The following is a 16,868-nucleotide window of genomic DNA, read 5'->3' on the forward strand; positions in this document are numbered from 1 at the left end:
TTCATAGATAAGGGTATTTTAGTGGCTCGATCTTTGATTGATACAGAAGAAAACAGGACAATTATGTCAATAATGAACATAAATAATCAGCCTGTAAATTTGAAACCAAACAGTGTTTCAGGCTTATTAACTGAAATTTCGGAATTTTTTCATGATTATAAGAATTCAGTTAGATAATTTTAAAGACTGTGTTTTACCTACACATTTGGAGTCTGTTTTTCAGTCTGTGGGAAGTAACCTATATATGGATCAGAAATCAAAAATCAAGTCACTTTTAGCCTATTTTGAGGACATACGTGTGGGTCCAGATGGCAATTTAGGTCAAACAAATATTACTGGGCATTTTATTAACACTGGCGATTCAAAACATGTGCAATGTAAGGCTAGGAGAATACCTATACATTTAGAAGAAGCTGTTTATTTTGAAATTGACAAAATATTAAAAGAAAATGTCATAGAATCGTGAAGTTCCCCGTGGGTGTCAGGCATATGTTTAGTTAGAAAAGAAGAAAACACAATAAGATTTTGTGTTGACCTTAGGGGTTTAAACTCAGCTACTATATTTGATGTATATCCTTTGCCTAGGATTGATGAAACATTAGACCATTTATCACTTGTTAGATTTAGCCAGCCGCTACTGGCAACTAAAATTAAATGAGTATGACTCATATAAAACAAGTTTCCGGATACCCGGAAGGAGTCAATTTGCTTTAAAAGTTATGCCTTTCGGTTTAAAAAATGCCCCTGCATCCTTTCAGAGATAAATGAATGCTGTTCTTTGCGATTTAATGATTAATTAATCACCTAATGATTAATTAATCACTTGTTGTAATAAATGCTTCCGAGGGATCACTTTGTTTCCAGAATTTAGGTTTAGTGTATCAAAATGATGTTTGTATTTTAAGGAAAACATTTAATGAAGCGTTAGAAAATCTGTTCTTTGTATTTACAAAATTAAGACATGCTAACCTTAAATTAAAGTCAACTAAATGTAAACTGTTTTAAAAGGAAGTTATTTTTTTATTTTGGACATAAAGTTTCTGCTAGTGGTATTACTTGTAACCCATCAAAAATAGAAAGTATACAAAATTGGCCAAATCCTATTAATAAACATGAAGTTATGGCATGACTAGGTATCTGTGGGTACTATAGAAAAATGATTCAAAATTTTGACGAAATCTCATTACCTCCAACGAGACTCACAAGAAAGAATGCTAAATTTAAATGGGATTAAAGTGAAAATGAGGCATTTGAGAAATTAAAAACTTGTCTTGTCACTCCTCTTATTTTGGCTTTTCCTCATGAAAATGGTACTCAATTTATTTTGAATACTGACGCAAATGTCGATTCTATATCAGGAATAATTTCTAAATTTCGAAATGGACAAGAAAAAGTGTTGGATTATGGCAGTAAAATTCTTAACCCTGCACAAAGAAATTATTGTACAACAAAAAGGGAGTTATTTTCTATAGTTCATTTCATACAACATTATAAACACTTTCTTTTAGGGAAGAAATTTTTAGTTCACTCATATCATAAAAGTTTGACATATCTTCAAAGATTTAAGGAGTCTGAAGGAATTCTGGCACGTTGGATTAATATTCGTGGGGCCTATGAATTTGACATTGAATATAGGCAAGGTACAAAGCATTTAAATGCAGATAGTCATTCTAGAAAAATAAAAAGGCCATGCAAAAAGCTTATTGTCAGGAGTGTGTTAGTTCTCTTCAAAAATCATAAATTACTGAAAATAACAAATATGTTGGCATTTACCCTCTAGGTCAAGGTAATTTGCAATAATAATCTGACACTGATAAAAATCTCGAAGCAAACTGGTTGTTTCATTGATCCAGTAAAGAATTTCAAACTAACGAATCTATAGTGTCTGAAATAATTAGGTTAAAATTCTGGAAACAAAGTGATTTCTCGGAAGCATTAATCACAACAAAATTACATAAGAATTGCAGACTCGGTTTGATTGAGTCTGTACATGAGAGATAATGAGTAAGTGCAACATCCCTCACGCCCCCTAGCACCGGCTTGAGCGGTACTCAATTCTCAACACTTAATAGTGCTGGCATCAATGATCCCGAAGGACCAGAAAATATAACAACACTGAAGTGAAGTACGGGGCAACTTTTTACAGCTGCCACACAGCACTTGACACCTGCTGTTGTGAAGTACAAAATTCTGGAAACAAAGTGATCCCTCGGAAGCATTAATCACAACAAAATTACATAAGAATTGCAGACTCGGTTTGATTGAGTCTGTACATGAGAGATAATGAATAAGTAAAACAAAAAGATTTAACAAAGCCTTAAAAGTCAGAGCTATCAAATCTGCACTCAGACGTTATTAAACAAAAATGGGAAACACTGGAAATCCATAATAGCTTGTTATATTACAAGAACTTTAATGATCATGCGTGTGTTTATCAATTAGTAGCCCCCGAGGAAATTAGGAATTATATTTTTAGGCAACTTCATGAACAGAGATATTCTGGCCATTTGGGTCGAGATCGCACCTTGAAGTGCATTAAACGTAGATTTTACTGGCCTGATATGGCTAATGATATAGCACTTTGGGTTCGCCAGTGTGAAAATTGTGCAAGAAGTAAACCCGGACCAGGGAAAGGGGCATCTCATTTGAAACAAATTTAGGCTCATCGCCCTATTGAAATTTTAGCTGTAGATATTTTGGGCTCTCTCCCTTTAACAAATCAGAATAATGAGTATATCTTAGTCTATTGGTGTTACTTTACTAAATGGACAATGGCTTTTGCTGTTTTAAATCATACTGCTTATACTGTATCGGATACCCTTATTACTAAGGTGTTTTTACAATATGGGTTTCCTGCTTAAATACATACATATCATGGGAGATAATTTGAGTCTCAATTATTTTCAAGTTTGTGTTCCTTATTAGATATTGATGATATTATTGATGTTATTGATGATAACCGCCGTATGAACACATTTGCGGATGTTTCTAAATTCAAAATTTTACTATTTCATGTTTAAATGTTGAATTCTGCTTAAGCCGGTGCTGGGGGCGTGGACGGTAACTTGCACTTTCCAGTACCGTCCGTGGGCGGGCTCAATCAAACCGAGCCTGCAACATTTTCAATTTTGCCGTGTTGGGCTTTCTTTAGGGATTCGGTATTTATCTATTTGATAAGACTAGTCCTTATAACCAGAAATCGGACGGGATGATTGAACGCGCTAATAAGAGTATATAGTGCAGATGCTATCTTATTTTGTTTATCTTAATGAAAATCAAACAGACTGAGATGATTATTTGTGTTATGTCTTAGTAGCCTATCGTTCTACACAACATAAAAGTACGGGTTGTACCCCAAATTTACTTATGTTAGGGAGAGAGTTTGACTGTCCTATTGATTTAATGGTAGGACATCCAATATGTAATACAGAAGTAGAATGGCCAATTGAATATGTTCAATGGGTGAAAACTTCATTAAGACAATCATACGAATTTGCTTTTGACCAATTGAATATAGCTGCTAGTAGGCACAAGAAATTCTATGAAAGAGATTTAAAACCTAAGGAGTTTTTAAATGGAGACTGGGTTTGGAGATGGTATCCACCCTCTGTAAATGAAAAATTGAAACAAGATTGAATAGGCCCATATCTCGTTTTGAGTGAAATTACATTTTTGACTTATAAAATTCAGAGGTCTGAGGATTCAAATCCTATTGTGGTTCATGATGATCACTTGAAAATTTATGAGGGAAAGTACCTCCTTACAATTGGTTAAAGGCAAATAAATATGTAAATTTGGAGTCTGAATCTCCTAACCAAATGTTAAGATCTGAAATGAAATGAAAATACAAATGTTCAGATTAATTCAGACAATGAAAATAATAGAAAATAAGAAATTCCTTTTGTATCAAAGTCTAGGCGTGAAAGACAGATAAACACAGAGAATTAATATCAATGTAGGGTTTTCCATGAATAGGCTCAATCAAACCGAGCCTGCAACATTTTCAATTTTGCCGTGTTGGGCTTTCTTTAGGGATTCTGTATTTATCTATTTTAAATTAAGTACACAGTGCTTGATCATTTAGCTGTCAACAGTTAAGACATAAAGCTTAATTATAATCCATAATCTGTAAATAAGTGGGTTCAGCAATTAAAGTTGCTTTTAGAAAACTAAATAATAATATCAATTATAATAGTTGTTATATATAATATGACATGGGTGTACATGTTTTCTTTTTAAAATGATACATAAAATTAAAAGGAATATGTATACATTCATTCCTAAGTATTTGTGTAATTAAAACTTAGATATACATGTATAATCTAAGATTAAAATAATACTTTTTGCATGTCCTTCAACTATGTAGAATGTAAATATTTCAAGTAAACTTTATTAAAATTAAGAGAAATATGAACACAGGATTGTTTGTGTATTAAAACAGTAATTTTAAGATAATAATTCTTAAAGAACTGTTTCATATGTAAGAGTTAATGTTAGCAAATGTAAATATTAGGGTTCAATAAGGGTTCACGGACAGGTTAATCACTAAATGATAAATAATTTGTAACTGATTAGGAATTCAAAGAAAACAAATAAATGATAGAATAATATGCCCACAAAGGGGAAGGGGACAGGAGCCCGGGGGAAGGGGGGGGGGGGGGTAGGGTTTAATCAAAGAAATAAAAACTAGGGGTAATTGGGAAGATACTTACCGTAGACGAGAAAACAACAATGGACACAAGCAAAAATGTCACCAAAAAACATATTGAAACAACATATACATACATCTGAGGAACACAGAGGGGTGCCGCTTTGGAACGGTCAGCAGCATAATAATGACTGCTGGGGAGTTTAAACCAGTTAATGGTGCACCAAACCTCGCTCTTACAGTGTGGCAATACCACGTGACTATGACGTCATTTTCGGCATCATTTCCAAGACAAATGTTGCTCGATTCGGAAAAGAAAATAGCCGTAAATATTTTATTTTTGTACCAATTTCTTTGGGACATGCACCAGTCTACGGGGAAAAATATAAGCTTTGCACAGAATATTGGATCTTCGTCAGTTTATAAGCCGTTTTATCAAACACTTTGCATAACCTTGGAAGTTGCTTGTATTAGAGCGGGCTTCAGTTGCAAGTTATTTCGTTTTCTGGCGTTATCTGGTCTACGTCATGATTAAAAAGTCAGGTTTACATCAACCGGGAGTACGGAAGGCAAAACTCTACCTAAATATGTTCATATTTTTATTATGAATGACATAAATCTTACATTTTTCTTCAATTGTCAATTCTGGCACCAGTTCCAAGTCCAAAAAAAAGGACTACAGTTTAAAGCAGATTTTAGAATCCGTTGCAAATGCAAAGCATATGCCTACCGTTCTCTTTCTATAATTATGTTAACCATGAACAACATTTTATTTACTATACGATTCACATAGACACAAATGAATTTTTAAATAATTTTTACTCGCTGCGCTATAAGTGATTTTAAAAGTCGTATTAAATTGTTGTCTGCATTTGTACAGAAATTGATTTGCTCTTTAATCATTGTTCTTTCACGGTAATGATTATGAAAAATCTATTTGTGTCATGTAGCAATACTAAACGTGGAATTGAAAACAGAAACCCTACATATCGCCCAAAACGGCCAAATTGAAAATGTTGCAGGCTCGGATTGACTTAGCTAGCCTGTCCAATGAACGTGCACATTCAGCAATTTTAAAGTCAAAGGTTATTCTTTTGTAAAGAGTTATTTATACGTATAACCACATATATATAAAGAACCTGTAGCAATGTTTTAGTATGATAGATTCAGCTTTTTAACACAGTGGCACTCGTTGATAAAAAATATTTTTACATCCTGTTTTCATACCCACGGTAACCGTTTTTCGTGAACTGGATATAACTTCGTTCACTTAAGAACACTATTAAACACACTATTAAACACTATCTATTTTATAATTGCATTTATTTCTGTTGATAAACTGCATATCTGACAAATTTAGTTAATTATATCAGTCAACTCAGTTTTATCAGAGAGCTCACCAATATACATTGTAAAGAGAGGAAGGGAACGGCATATTTATGGTTTGAACACATTTAAATCGAGTAGAACTTTTTAACAATAATGTCTCTTTCAACTGAATAAAAACGATATGGCTATTTGGGACTATTTAACCCATTACTTCATATACACGCCTTTTAACGCCTTTTTCACCCCCCCCTTTTTGTTGTCTCAAATGATGAAAAAATGCCTTATTTAGGCCCCAAACACTTGTTTTTGTTTGAGAAATGTTGTTAAAAAAAGTGACCCTTTTTTCGGCGCGGCCCCCCAACCAAAAGATACATCAGGGGGTTGCCAGAAGGGGGATGTGTCCCCTTCTGTTTGGGGGGTTTGAAGGGGGGCGGAGTCCCCCTCATCGCCAAGAAAATTTTGGACTTGTGAGAGGCTGTAAATGACCCCAGATTGATCATAAGGTAACGTGTAACCAAAGCTGAAAAGCATTTGACTCTATCTCAATCCATTGAGAAGTTGCAGCACTTTGAAATCAATTTTGATGGAAAAAATCAACGCAAAATAGTGATTTTTGGCAATTTTGAGATGTCCCCTCGTTGCCATGGTAACAGAAAATTTAAGCCTGAGCATGTTGTTGCAAGGGCAATGGTCCAGTCAACATTTGTGCCAAGTTTGATTAGTGTTGAAGCAGTTTTTATAGTATTATAGCAATTTGAACTTGTAACGGGAGACTTTTCAATGAAAACAGCCATTTTTCACAAAATGCTCATGAAGCAATGGGTTAATGAAAAAAATAAAAAAATCTACAAAACAACAATTTTTCTTCAAATTTATATGACAGGCCATGTTTAAACATGAAAAAACGCGATTTAGGGTAATTTCAAGTATTTTCATCATTTTCTGTTAACCCATTACTTCATATACACGCCTTTTAACGCCTTTTTCACCCCCCCCCCTTTTTGTTGTCTCAAATGATGAAAAATGCCTTATTTAGGCCCCAAACACTTGTTTTTGTTTGAGAAATGTTGTTAAAAAAAGTGACCTCTTTTTCGGCGCGGCCCCCCAACCAAAAGATACATCAGGGGGTTGCCAGAAGGGGGATGTGCCCCCTTCTGTTTGGGGGGTTTGAAGGGGGCGGAGTCCCCCTCATCGCCAAGAAAATTTTGGACTTGTGAGAGGCTGTAAATGACCCCAGATTGATCATAAGGTAACGTGTAACAAACGCTGAAAAGCATTTGACTCTATCTCAATCCATTGAGAAGTTGCAGCACTTTGAAATCAATTTTGATGGAAAAAATCAACGCAAAATAGTGATTTTTGGCAATTTTGAGATGTCCCCTCGTTGCCATGGTAACAGAAAATTTAAGCCTGAGCATGTTGTTGCAAGGGCAATGGTACAGTCAACATTTGTGCCAAGTTTGATTAGTGTTGAAGCAGTTTTTATAGTATTATAGCAATTTGAACTTGTAACGGGAGACTTTTCAATGAAAACAGCCATTTTTCACAAAATGCTCATGAAGCAATGGGTTAATGAAAAAAATAAAAAAATCTACAAAACAACAAATTTTCTTCAAATTTATATGACAGGCCATGTTTGAACATGAAAAAAACGCGATTTAGGGTAATTTCAAGTATTTTCATCATTTTCTGTTAACCCATTACTTCATATACACGCCTTTTAACGCCTTTTTCACCCCCCCCCCCTTTTTGTTGTCTCAAATGATGAAAAAATGCCTTATTTAGGCCCCAAACACTTGTTTTTGTTTGAGAAATGTTGTTAAAAAAAGTGACCTCTTTTTCGGCGCGGCCCACCAACCAAAAGATACATCAGGGGGTTGCCAGAAGGGGGATGTGCCCCCTTCTGTTTGGGGGGTTTGAAGGGGGGCGGAGTCCCCCTCATCGCCAAGAAAATTTTGGACTTGTGAGAGGCTGTAAATGACCCCAGATTGATCATAAGGTAACGTGTAACCAACGCTGAAAAGCATTTGACTCTATCTCAATCCATTGAGAAGTTGCAGCACTTTGAAATCAATTTTGATGGAAAAAATCAACGCAAAATAGTGATTTTTGGCAATTTTGAGATGTCCCCTCGTTGCCATGGTAACAGAAAATTTAAGCCTGAGCATGTTGTTGCAAGGACAATGGTCCAGTCAACATTTGTGCCAAGTTTGATTAGTGTTGAAGCAGTTTTTATAGTATTATAGCAATTTGAACTTGTAACGGGAGACTTTTCAATGAAAACAGCCATTTTTCACAAAATGCTCATGAAGCAATGGGTTAATGAAAAAAATAAAAAAATCTACAAAACAACAATTTATCTTCAAATTTATATGACAGGCCATGTTTAAACATGAAAAAACGGGATTTAGGGTAATTTCAAGTATTTTCATCATTTTCTGTTAACCCATTACTTCATATACACGCCTTTTAACGCCTTTTTCACCCCCCCCCCCTTTTTGTTGTCTCAAATGATGAAAAAATGCCTTATTTAGGCCCCAAACACTTGTTTTTGTTTGAGAAATGTTGTAAAAAAAAGTGACCCTTTTTTCGGCGCGGCCCCCCAACCAAAAGATACATCAGGGGGTTGCCAGAAGGGGGATGTGCCCCCTTCTGTTTGGGGGGTTTGAAGGGGGGCGGAGTCCCCCTCATCGCCAAGAAAATTTTGGACTTGTGAGAGGCTGTAAATGACCCCAGATTGATCATAAGGTAACGTGTAACCAAAGCTGAAAAGCATTTGACTCTATCTCAATCCATTGAGAAGTTGCAGCACTTTGAAATCAATTTTGATGGAAAAAATCAACGCAAAATAGTGATTTTTGGCAATTTTGAGATGTCCCCTCGTTGCCATGGTAACAGAAAATTTAAGCCTGAGCATGTTGTTGCAAGGACAATGGTCCAGTCAACATTTGTGCCAAGTTTGATTAGTGTTGAAGCAGTTTTTATAGTATTATAGCAATTTGAACTTGTAACGGGAGACTTTTCAATGAAAACAGCCATTTTTCACAAAATGCTCATGAAGCAATGGGTTAATGAAAAAAATAAAAAAATCTACAAAAACAACAATTTTTCTTCAAATTTATATGACAGGCCATGTTTAAACATGAAAAAACGCGATTTAGGGTAATTTCAAGTATTTTCATCATTTTCTGTTAACCCATTACTTCATATACACGCCTTTTAACGCCTTTTTCACCCCCCCCCCTTTTTGTTGTCTCAAATGATGAAAAAATGCCTTATTTAGGCCCCAAACACTTGTTTTTGTTTGAGATGTTGTTAAAAAAAGTGACCCTTTTTTTCGGCGCGGCCCCCCAACCAAAAGATACATCAGGGGGTTGCCAGAAGGGGGATGTGCCCCCTTCTGTTTGGGGGGTTTGAAAGGGGGCGGAGTCCCCCTCATCGCCAAGAAAATTTTGGACTTGTGAGAGGCTGTAAATGACCCCAGATTGATCATAAGGTAACGTGTAACCAAAGCTGAAAAGCATTTGACTCTATCTCAATCCATTGAGAAGTTGCAGCACTTTGAAATCAATTTTGATGGAAAAAATCAACGCAAAATAGTGATTTTTGGCAATTTTGAGATGTCCCCTCGTTGCCATGGTAACAGAAAATTTAAGCCTGAGCATGTTGTTGCAAGGACAATGGTCCAGTCAACATTTGTGCCAAGTTTGATTAGTGTTGAAGCAGTTTTTATAGTATTATAGCAATTTGAACTTGTAACGGGAGACTTTTCAATGAAAACAGCCATTTTTCACAAAATGCTCATGAAGCAATGGGTTAAATCGATGTGGTCATTGGCTGTAAATGCATGGATTATTGCACGCGGCATGACCTGCAGATGTCCTCAACAGGCTTTTTGTAGCATTTTAAGATTTAAAAAGGACCACACATTAAAATCTAAAACATGATAAACATGACGCATATACTAAATAAGTGAATTATCTGATATGTAAATATGGACCCCAGTCATAGATCTTGCCGATGTTGCTATTACAGATGTGAATGTAAATATTTATATAATATTGATAATCATTGTTATTTCCGTCTTTTTGAATGTTTTGTTTCAAGAAATTTGACTGTGATCGATGGCTGTTAGTTTGTAAAATCATTTATCTGTTTACTATTTTCTACTTTGTTTACTCCACATGGCGTCCATTCTCGTTCTTATATATTGCTATTTTTGGTCTTTTTTTTATAAATAGAGAATCACAGGTAATATAACTAAGTAACAATACTATCAGATTTACACGGCAAAGTTCCAAGTTCAAATTGTGATTTCGTTTATCAAACTCTATAGAAATTTATTATACAACAATTCCAGAAAAATATATACCTTTTAAAAGTCTCTCTTTTGAGGACAGAAGAACCAATTCCTCACATTCACGAGCGTCAGTGTTTGTCAGTTACTCTTTACAAAAATAAACTGAAAAAATACCTTTAGCTTAACAACACTCGCGTTAAAGTGTAACCCTTTCCATAGCATACAAAAGTGTTTTTTTTTTATTTTAACTCTTTCTCTCACTGAGAGCACATATATTTCTTATCAATTTCGCCATTGTGAAATAGAATAAAACACATTTTACTACATAGGATAAAATGAGCAATACTTTAAACATCTTCAAAACGAAACCAAAATATTATTTTCCGACAGGACTAAATCTACGTGATTTGACGTGCACTATTGCGATACAAGTAAGTGTTATTGCTTTAAGGAACAATCAGTTTTTTCACAATCTCTCTGTGAAAGATCAACAATGAAAAACTAAATTGTAGAAAGAGAACGGTAGGCATGTTGCTTTGCATTTGCAACGGATTCTAAAATCTGCTTTAAACTGTAGTCCTTTTTTTCGACTTGGAACTGGTGCCAGAATTGACAATTGAAGAAAAATTTAAGATTTATGTCATTCATAATAAAAATATGAACATATTTAGGTAGAGTTTTGCCTTCCGTACTCCCGGTTGATGTAAACCTGACTTTTTAATCATGACGTAGACCAGATAACGCCAGAAAACGAAATAGCTTGCAACTGAAGCCCGCTCTAATACAAGCAACTTCCAAGGTTATGCAAAGTGTTTGATAAAACGGCTTATAAACTGACGAAGATCCAATATTCTGTGGAAAGCTTATATTTTTCCCCGTAGACTGGTGCATATCCCAAAGAAATTGGTACAGAAATAAAATATTTACGGCTATTTTCTTTTCCGAATCGAGCAAAATTTGTCTTGGAAATGATGCCGAAAATGACGTCAGTGTCACGTGGTATTGCCACACTGTCTTAGCCCCACCATGTTCCTATAAACAAGACAGTGTAAACAAGCAAATTCATTGAATTTATATCCCCCGAGTACTGGTTATTATTAACACAACAACTGAAGACATAAGGCTTTATTTATATATTAATCATGGCATAAACAGTTATATTTTTTGAACTTGATAAATATTCAGGGCAATAGCAGAGCCATAACTTTATGTTAAATAGTAAAATCTGGAAATGCCAAATAGATGTATGCATACTACATAACTAATCAAGGGCAATAAATCTGAGTTATAAGTATCTGACCGGAACAAGGCGACTATATGCACATCTCTTAGTATCCCATAAAGTTTCATTGAATTCCAGCCAGTTGTAGCAGAGAAGTAGCGAGGAAACAAATATTTTTCTATATGGATACTGCATAATTAATCAAGGGCCATAACTCTGAGTTAAAGTGTCTGACCGGAACAAGCCGACGATATGCGCATCTCCTCTTGGTATTGAAGGTTCCCATAAAGTTGCGTTGAATTCCAGCCAGTAGTTGCAGAGAAGTAGTGCGGAAACGATTTCTACTCTATATTCATACTACATAACTAATCAAGGGCCATAACTCTGAGTTAAAAGGTCTGACCGGAACAAGCCGACGATATGCGCATCCCCTCGATATTGATGATTCACATAATGTTTCGTTGAATTCCAGCCAGTAGTTGCAGAGAACTACTCCGGAGACGATTTTTACTCCATATGCATATTGCATAACTAATCAAGGGCCATAACTCTGAGTTAAAGTGTCGGACCGGAACAAGCCGACGATATGCGCATCTCCTCTTGGTATTGAAGGTTCCCATAAAGTTTCGTTGAATTTCAGCCAGTAGTTGCAGAGAAGTAGCGCGGAAACGATTTTTACTCCATATGCATACTGCATAACTAATCAAGGGCCATAACTCTGAGTTAAAGTGTCTGACCGGAACAAGCCGACGATATGCGCATCTCCTCTTGGTATTGAAGGTTCCCATAAAGTTGCGTTGAATTCCAGCCAGTAGTTGCAGAGAAGTAGTGCGGAAACGATTTCTACTCTATATTCATACTACATAACTAATAAAGGGCCATAACTCTGAGTTAAAGGGTCTGACCGGAACAAGCCGACGATATGCGCATCTCTTCTTGATATTGATGATTCCCATAAAGTTTCTGGTTGAATTCCAGCCAGTAGTTGCAGAGAACTACCCCGGAAACAAAATTGTACGCTATATGCATTGTACATAACTTATCAAGGGCCATAACTCTGAGTTAAAGGGTCTGACCGGAATAAGCTGACGATATGCGCATTTCCTCTTGATATTGATGATTCCCATAAAGTTTCGTTGAATTCCAGCCAGTAGTTGCAGAGAACTACTCCGGAAACGAAATCCGGACGGACGGATGGACGGACGGACAACGCCAAAACTACATCCCCCTCCCGCTTCCATCGGCGGGGGATAATAAAATGAATCCCCGCCAAGTGAAATTCTAACAGTTGCTATGGTTACAAAAGGTTAAATAAGTAAAACACTAAAATGATCATGTAGAAACATATAAAAGTAAACCCAATGACCATAACAAAAGTACTCGATGTCTTAAAGGAAGACTGAGCAACAAGAAAACCACCTACAAGGGCCTGACGAAGCAAGACAGAAGACGAACATTAAGGCAATTCAGCCCCAAAGGGCTTTAAGAACTGTCCATCATAGAGTCTCCTACTTGGTCCGTCAGATGTAATCAAAAGAGGAAAGCGTAGCGTCCAACTGTAAATAATTTGAACACTAAGCATGCGGTATGTCTTAAAATAGTAGGGTCATAACCCCTTTTAATATAACGTTTAATTAATTTAGTAAACACAACAGAAAAATTACAATGACCCAAGATCTTACGAAGTTTGTAAACAACATCCCCGTAAAAATCAGGCTGGCTAATCCCTTGTCGCAGAAGTGTTTTAAGATCACTATTGAATTTTGAAATTAAATCAAAGTTACGATTGTAAAATTTTGTAAAATATTTACGTAATTTATAATATCGGTAGCCCTAAGTGTCACATTGAAGGTTCCATGATAACCGCCATATGAGCACATCTGCGGATGTTTCAAAATTCAAAACTGTACCCGTTCATGTTATATGTTGAATTCTGCTTAAGCCGGTGCTAGGGGGCGTGGAAGGTAGTTTGCTCTTGACAGTACCGTCCATGAAAAGGCACAATCAAACCGAGCCTGCAACATTTGCAATTATGACGTGTTGTGCTTTATTTAGGTATTCTTACTTTCTTTATTTTATCGCCACATCAGCGTTGTTTGTGCCGTGTTGAGGCTGTAAAAAGTCGACCTGTACATACAATCAGAGATGTTATTTTTCCGATCCTTAAAGATTGTTCAGCACGACATTATTGTTGTGTTTGTGGTATTTTTAGTTTTAAATATTTGGCATTTACTAGTTGGGTGGTTCCAATATTTTTACTTGAATAATGTTGAATCACCCTTAGGATATGTTGCCTGTTTTTTAACTTTATCTTTTGACGTCTTATCTGTGATATGCAGGCTTCATAACCTCTGATCCCCTTTTGTTTAGTTCCGCCCATTGTTTCCTCCTTGAGGGCACACGCTTTTTATTACTTGGGGAACATACGCCGCTTTTCATGGAATGGCACTACTGTGTCACATTGAAGGTTCCATGATAACCGCCATATGAGCACATCTGCGGATGTTTCAAAATTCAAAACTGTACCCGTTCATGTTATATGTTGAATTCTGCTTAAGCCGGTGCTAGGGGGCGTGGAAGGTAGTTTGCTCTTGACATTACCGTCCATGAACAGGCACAATCAAACCGAGCCTGCAACATTTTAAATTATGACGTGTTGTGCTTTATTTAGGTATTCTTACTTTCTTTATTTTATCGCCACATCAGCGTTGTTTGTGCCGTGTGGAGGCTGTAAAAAGTCGACCTGTACATACAATCAGAGATGTTATTTTTCCGATCCTTAAAGATTGTTCAGCACGACATTATTGTTGTGTGTGTGGTATTTTTAGTTTTAAATATTTGGCATTTTCTAGTTGGGTGGTTCCAATATTTTTACTTGAATAATGTTGAATCACCCTTAGGATATGTTGCCTGTTTTTTAACTTTATCTTTTGACGTCTTATCTGTGATATGCAGGCTTCATAACCTCTGATCCCCTTTTGTTTAGTTCCGCCCATTGTTTCCTCCTTGAGGGCACACGCTTTTTATTACTTGGGGAACATACGCCGCTTTTCATGGAATGGCACTACTGTGTCACATTGAAGGTTCCATGAAAAAAACCGCCGTAAGAACACATATGCGGATGTTTCTTTATTCAAAATTTTACCATTTCCTGTTTAAATTTTGAATTTCTGCTTAAGCTGGTGCTACTTGAGGCATGGACAGTAGTTTGCACTTTCCAGTACCGTCCATGATCAGGCTCAATCAAACCGAGCCTGCAACATTTTCAATTATGACATGTTGGGCTTTTTTTTAGGGATTCTTACTTTCTCTATTTTATCTGTGATATGCAGGCTCCATAACCTCTGATCCCCTTTCAAAATTCTATTTTATTGAGTTCCGCCCATTGATTTTTCGTTTCAGGCGCACGCTTTTTTTTACCTTGGGACCATATGCCGCTTTTCGTGGAATGGCACTACCGTGTCACATTGAAGGTTCCATGATAACTGCCATATGAGCACATCTGCGGTTGTTTCAAAATTGTACCCGTTCATGTTATATGTTGAATTCTGCTTAAGCCGGTGCTAGGGGGGGCATGGACGGTACTTTGCACTTGACAGTACCGTCCATGAACAGGCTCAATCAAACCGAGTCTGCAACATTTTCAATTTTGCCGTGGTGTGCTTTCTTTAGGGATACTTATATTCTCTATTTCAATGCTTAGTGTTAGTTCAAATAGGAATATTTCCTATGATTACGAATAATTACATAAAGTATTGATTGATCGTTATTATTTTTGTACTGTATAATGATCGTATATTTTGTTTTTTCAATATTTCAATTTGAAACCAATTTCTACAATACTTTGATATTACTGATATCAAAGATATGGCTGATAGACCTGTATGGCCACGCCAGGGGGCATGCTGTCCAGTGCCAAGCTGTGGGACAGATACCTTCTTCACCAAATATAATGAGTTTTCAAAACATTGGTCAAACAGGCATGTCTTCATGAGGACTGTCTTTGTCTGTGTTACATGTAGAAAGGTATCACTAAGGAAATACGATGCTAAGAGACACAATTCCTCAACCGGGAAATCTCGCGTTTGCCTGGAGAGGAGGGCGGTCAACCCGACGTATCAAGATCCAGACAATGCCAGGAAGTTTGTATATCCTGACCTGCAAGACGATTGACAGTCATAATATGCTTTGCCTCAGTCATACTTTATATAATTATGTGATATTGTTTATTTTACATTTGTAACTATTTTTGGTTGTGAATTAAAGGATTCGATGTATAATCCTTGTTATTTTGTTTGATAAAATAGATTTATTGATAATCATACATTTCAGGCTCACACTTATTTTGTTCGTTAATAATTTTTCTGATTACAATTCTGAACAAATTAAATCTTCTTTAATAGAACTTAGATTGCTTGAAATAAATTTTTGTTGTTTACCTCTTCCTGTACATTGTTGTAATTTTGATTTAATAGGTAGATACTTTTGGAGTAATGTAACCTTCTTTCTAATTAATAGTAAGCTACGATAATAATTAAATTCCGCCTTTAAATTTTTGTGGATATTCCTTTTGTTTGAACCCACAAGTCTTTTAATTTAAGGAAGAAGGAATGTAATAGGACTGTATTTTGATGAAATATTTAGTTGTAAAACTCATACCATTCATTTGTCGTCCATTTTTGCTTCTCTACCTAACGTAAATCTGTTAAATTCTTCTTGATTGGCTCTTTCGATTTAGATTTACATTTTTATTGTTCCACTTGATTGATATGAGTTATTTTGATCAATCAATCTTATAGTTAGCATTGTCATGACTAACAAAAGTGTATATAAATACCGGGTGAATTTCTATATTTCTTGTCTTATGAAATGACCCACAGGTCAGTTCACTCAAAAGCTTTAGGGCTTTGACTCTTTTTCAAAACTTCCCTTTTTTGTTTGGGGTCCGTCTGGGCTCCTTGCCACTGGTTCTTGTGGCTGGGTCTTATCGGGGTTGCGCTCTTTGAACCCGCCTTTCCTTGTTGGTCTTGTTTTTCATATTTTATTGTTTATTGTTGACTTATTTAAATTTGAATGATTTATGAATTTAGGCTATACTTAATAATAAAATAGAGAAAAACAGAATCACTAAAGAAAGTCCGACACAACAAAATTGAAAATGTTGCAGGCTCGGTTTGATTTAGCCTGTTCATGGACGGTACTGGAAAGTGCAAACTACCGTCCACGCCCCTAGCACAGGCTTAAGCAGAATTCAACATTTAACGCAAAAAAGGTGAAATTTTGAATTTTGAAACATCCGCAGATGTGTTCATACGGCGGTTATCATGGAGCCTTCAATGTGACACAGTAGTGCCATTCCATGAAAAGCG

The sequence above is a fragment of the Ruditapes philippinarum genome, unplaced genomic scaffold (genome assembly GCF_026571515.1).
Source record: "Ruditapes philippinarum isolate M1 unplaced genomic scaffold, ASM2657151v2 ctg1694_1_1_1_1, whole genome shotgun sequence".
NCBI classification, from domain to species: domain Eukaryota; kingdom Metazoa; phylum Mollusca; class Bivalvia; order Venerida; family Veneridae; genus Ruditapes; species Ruditapes philippinarum.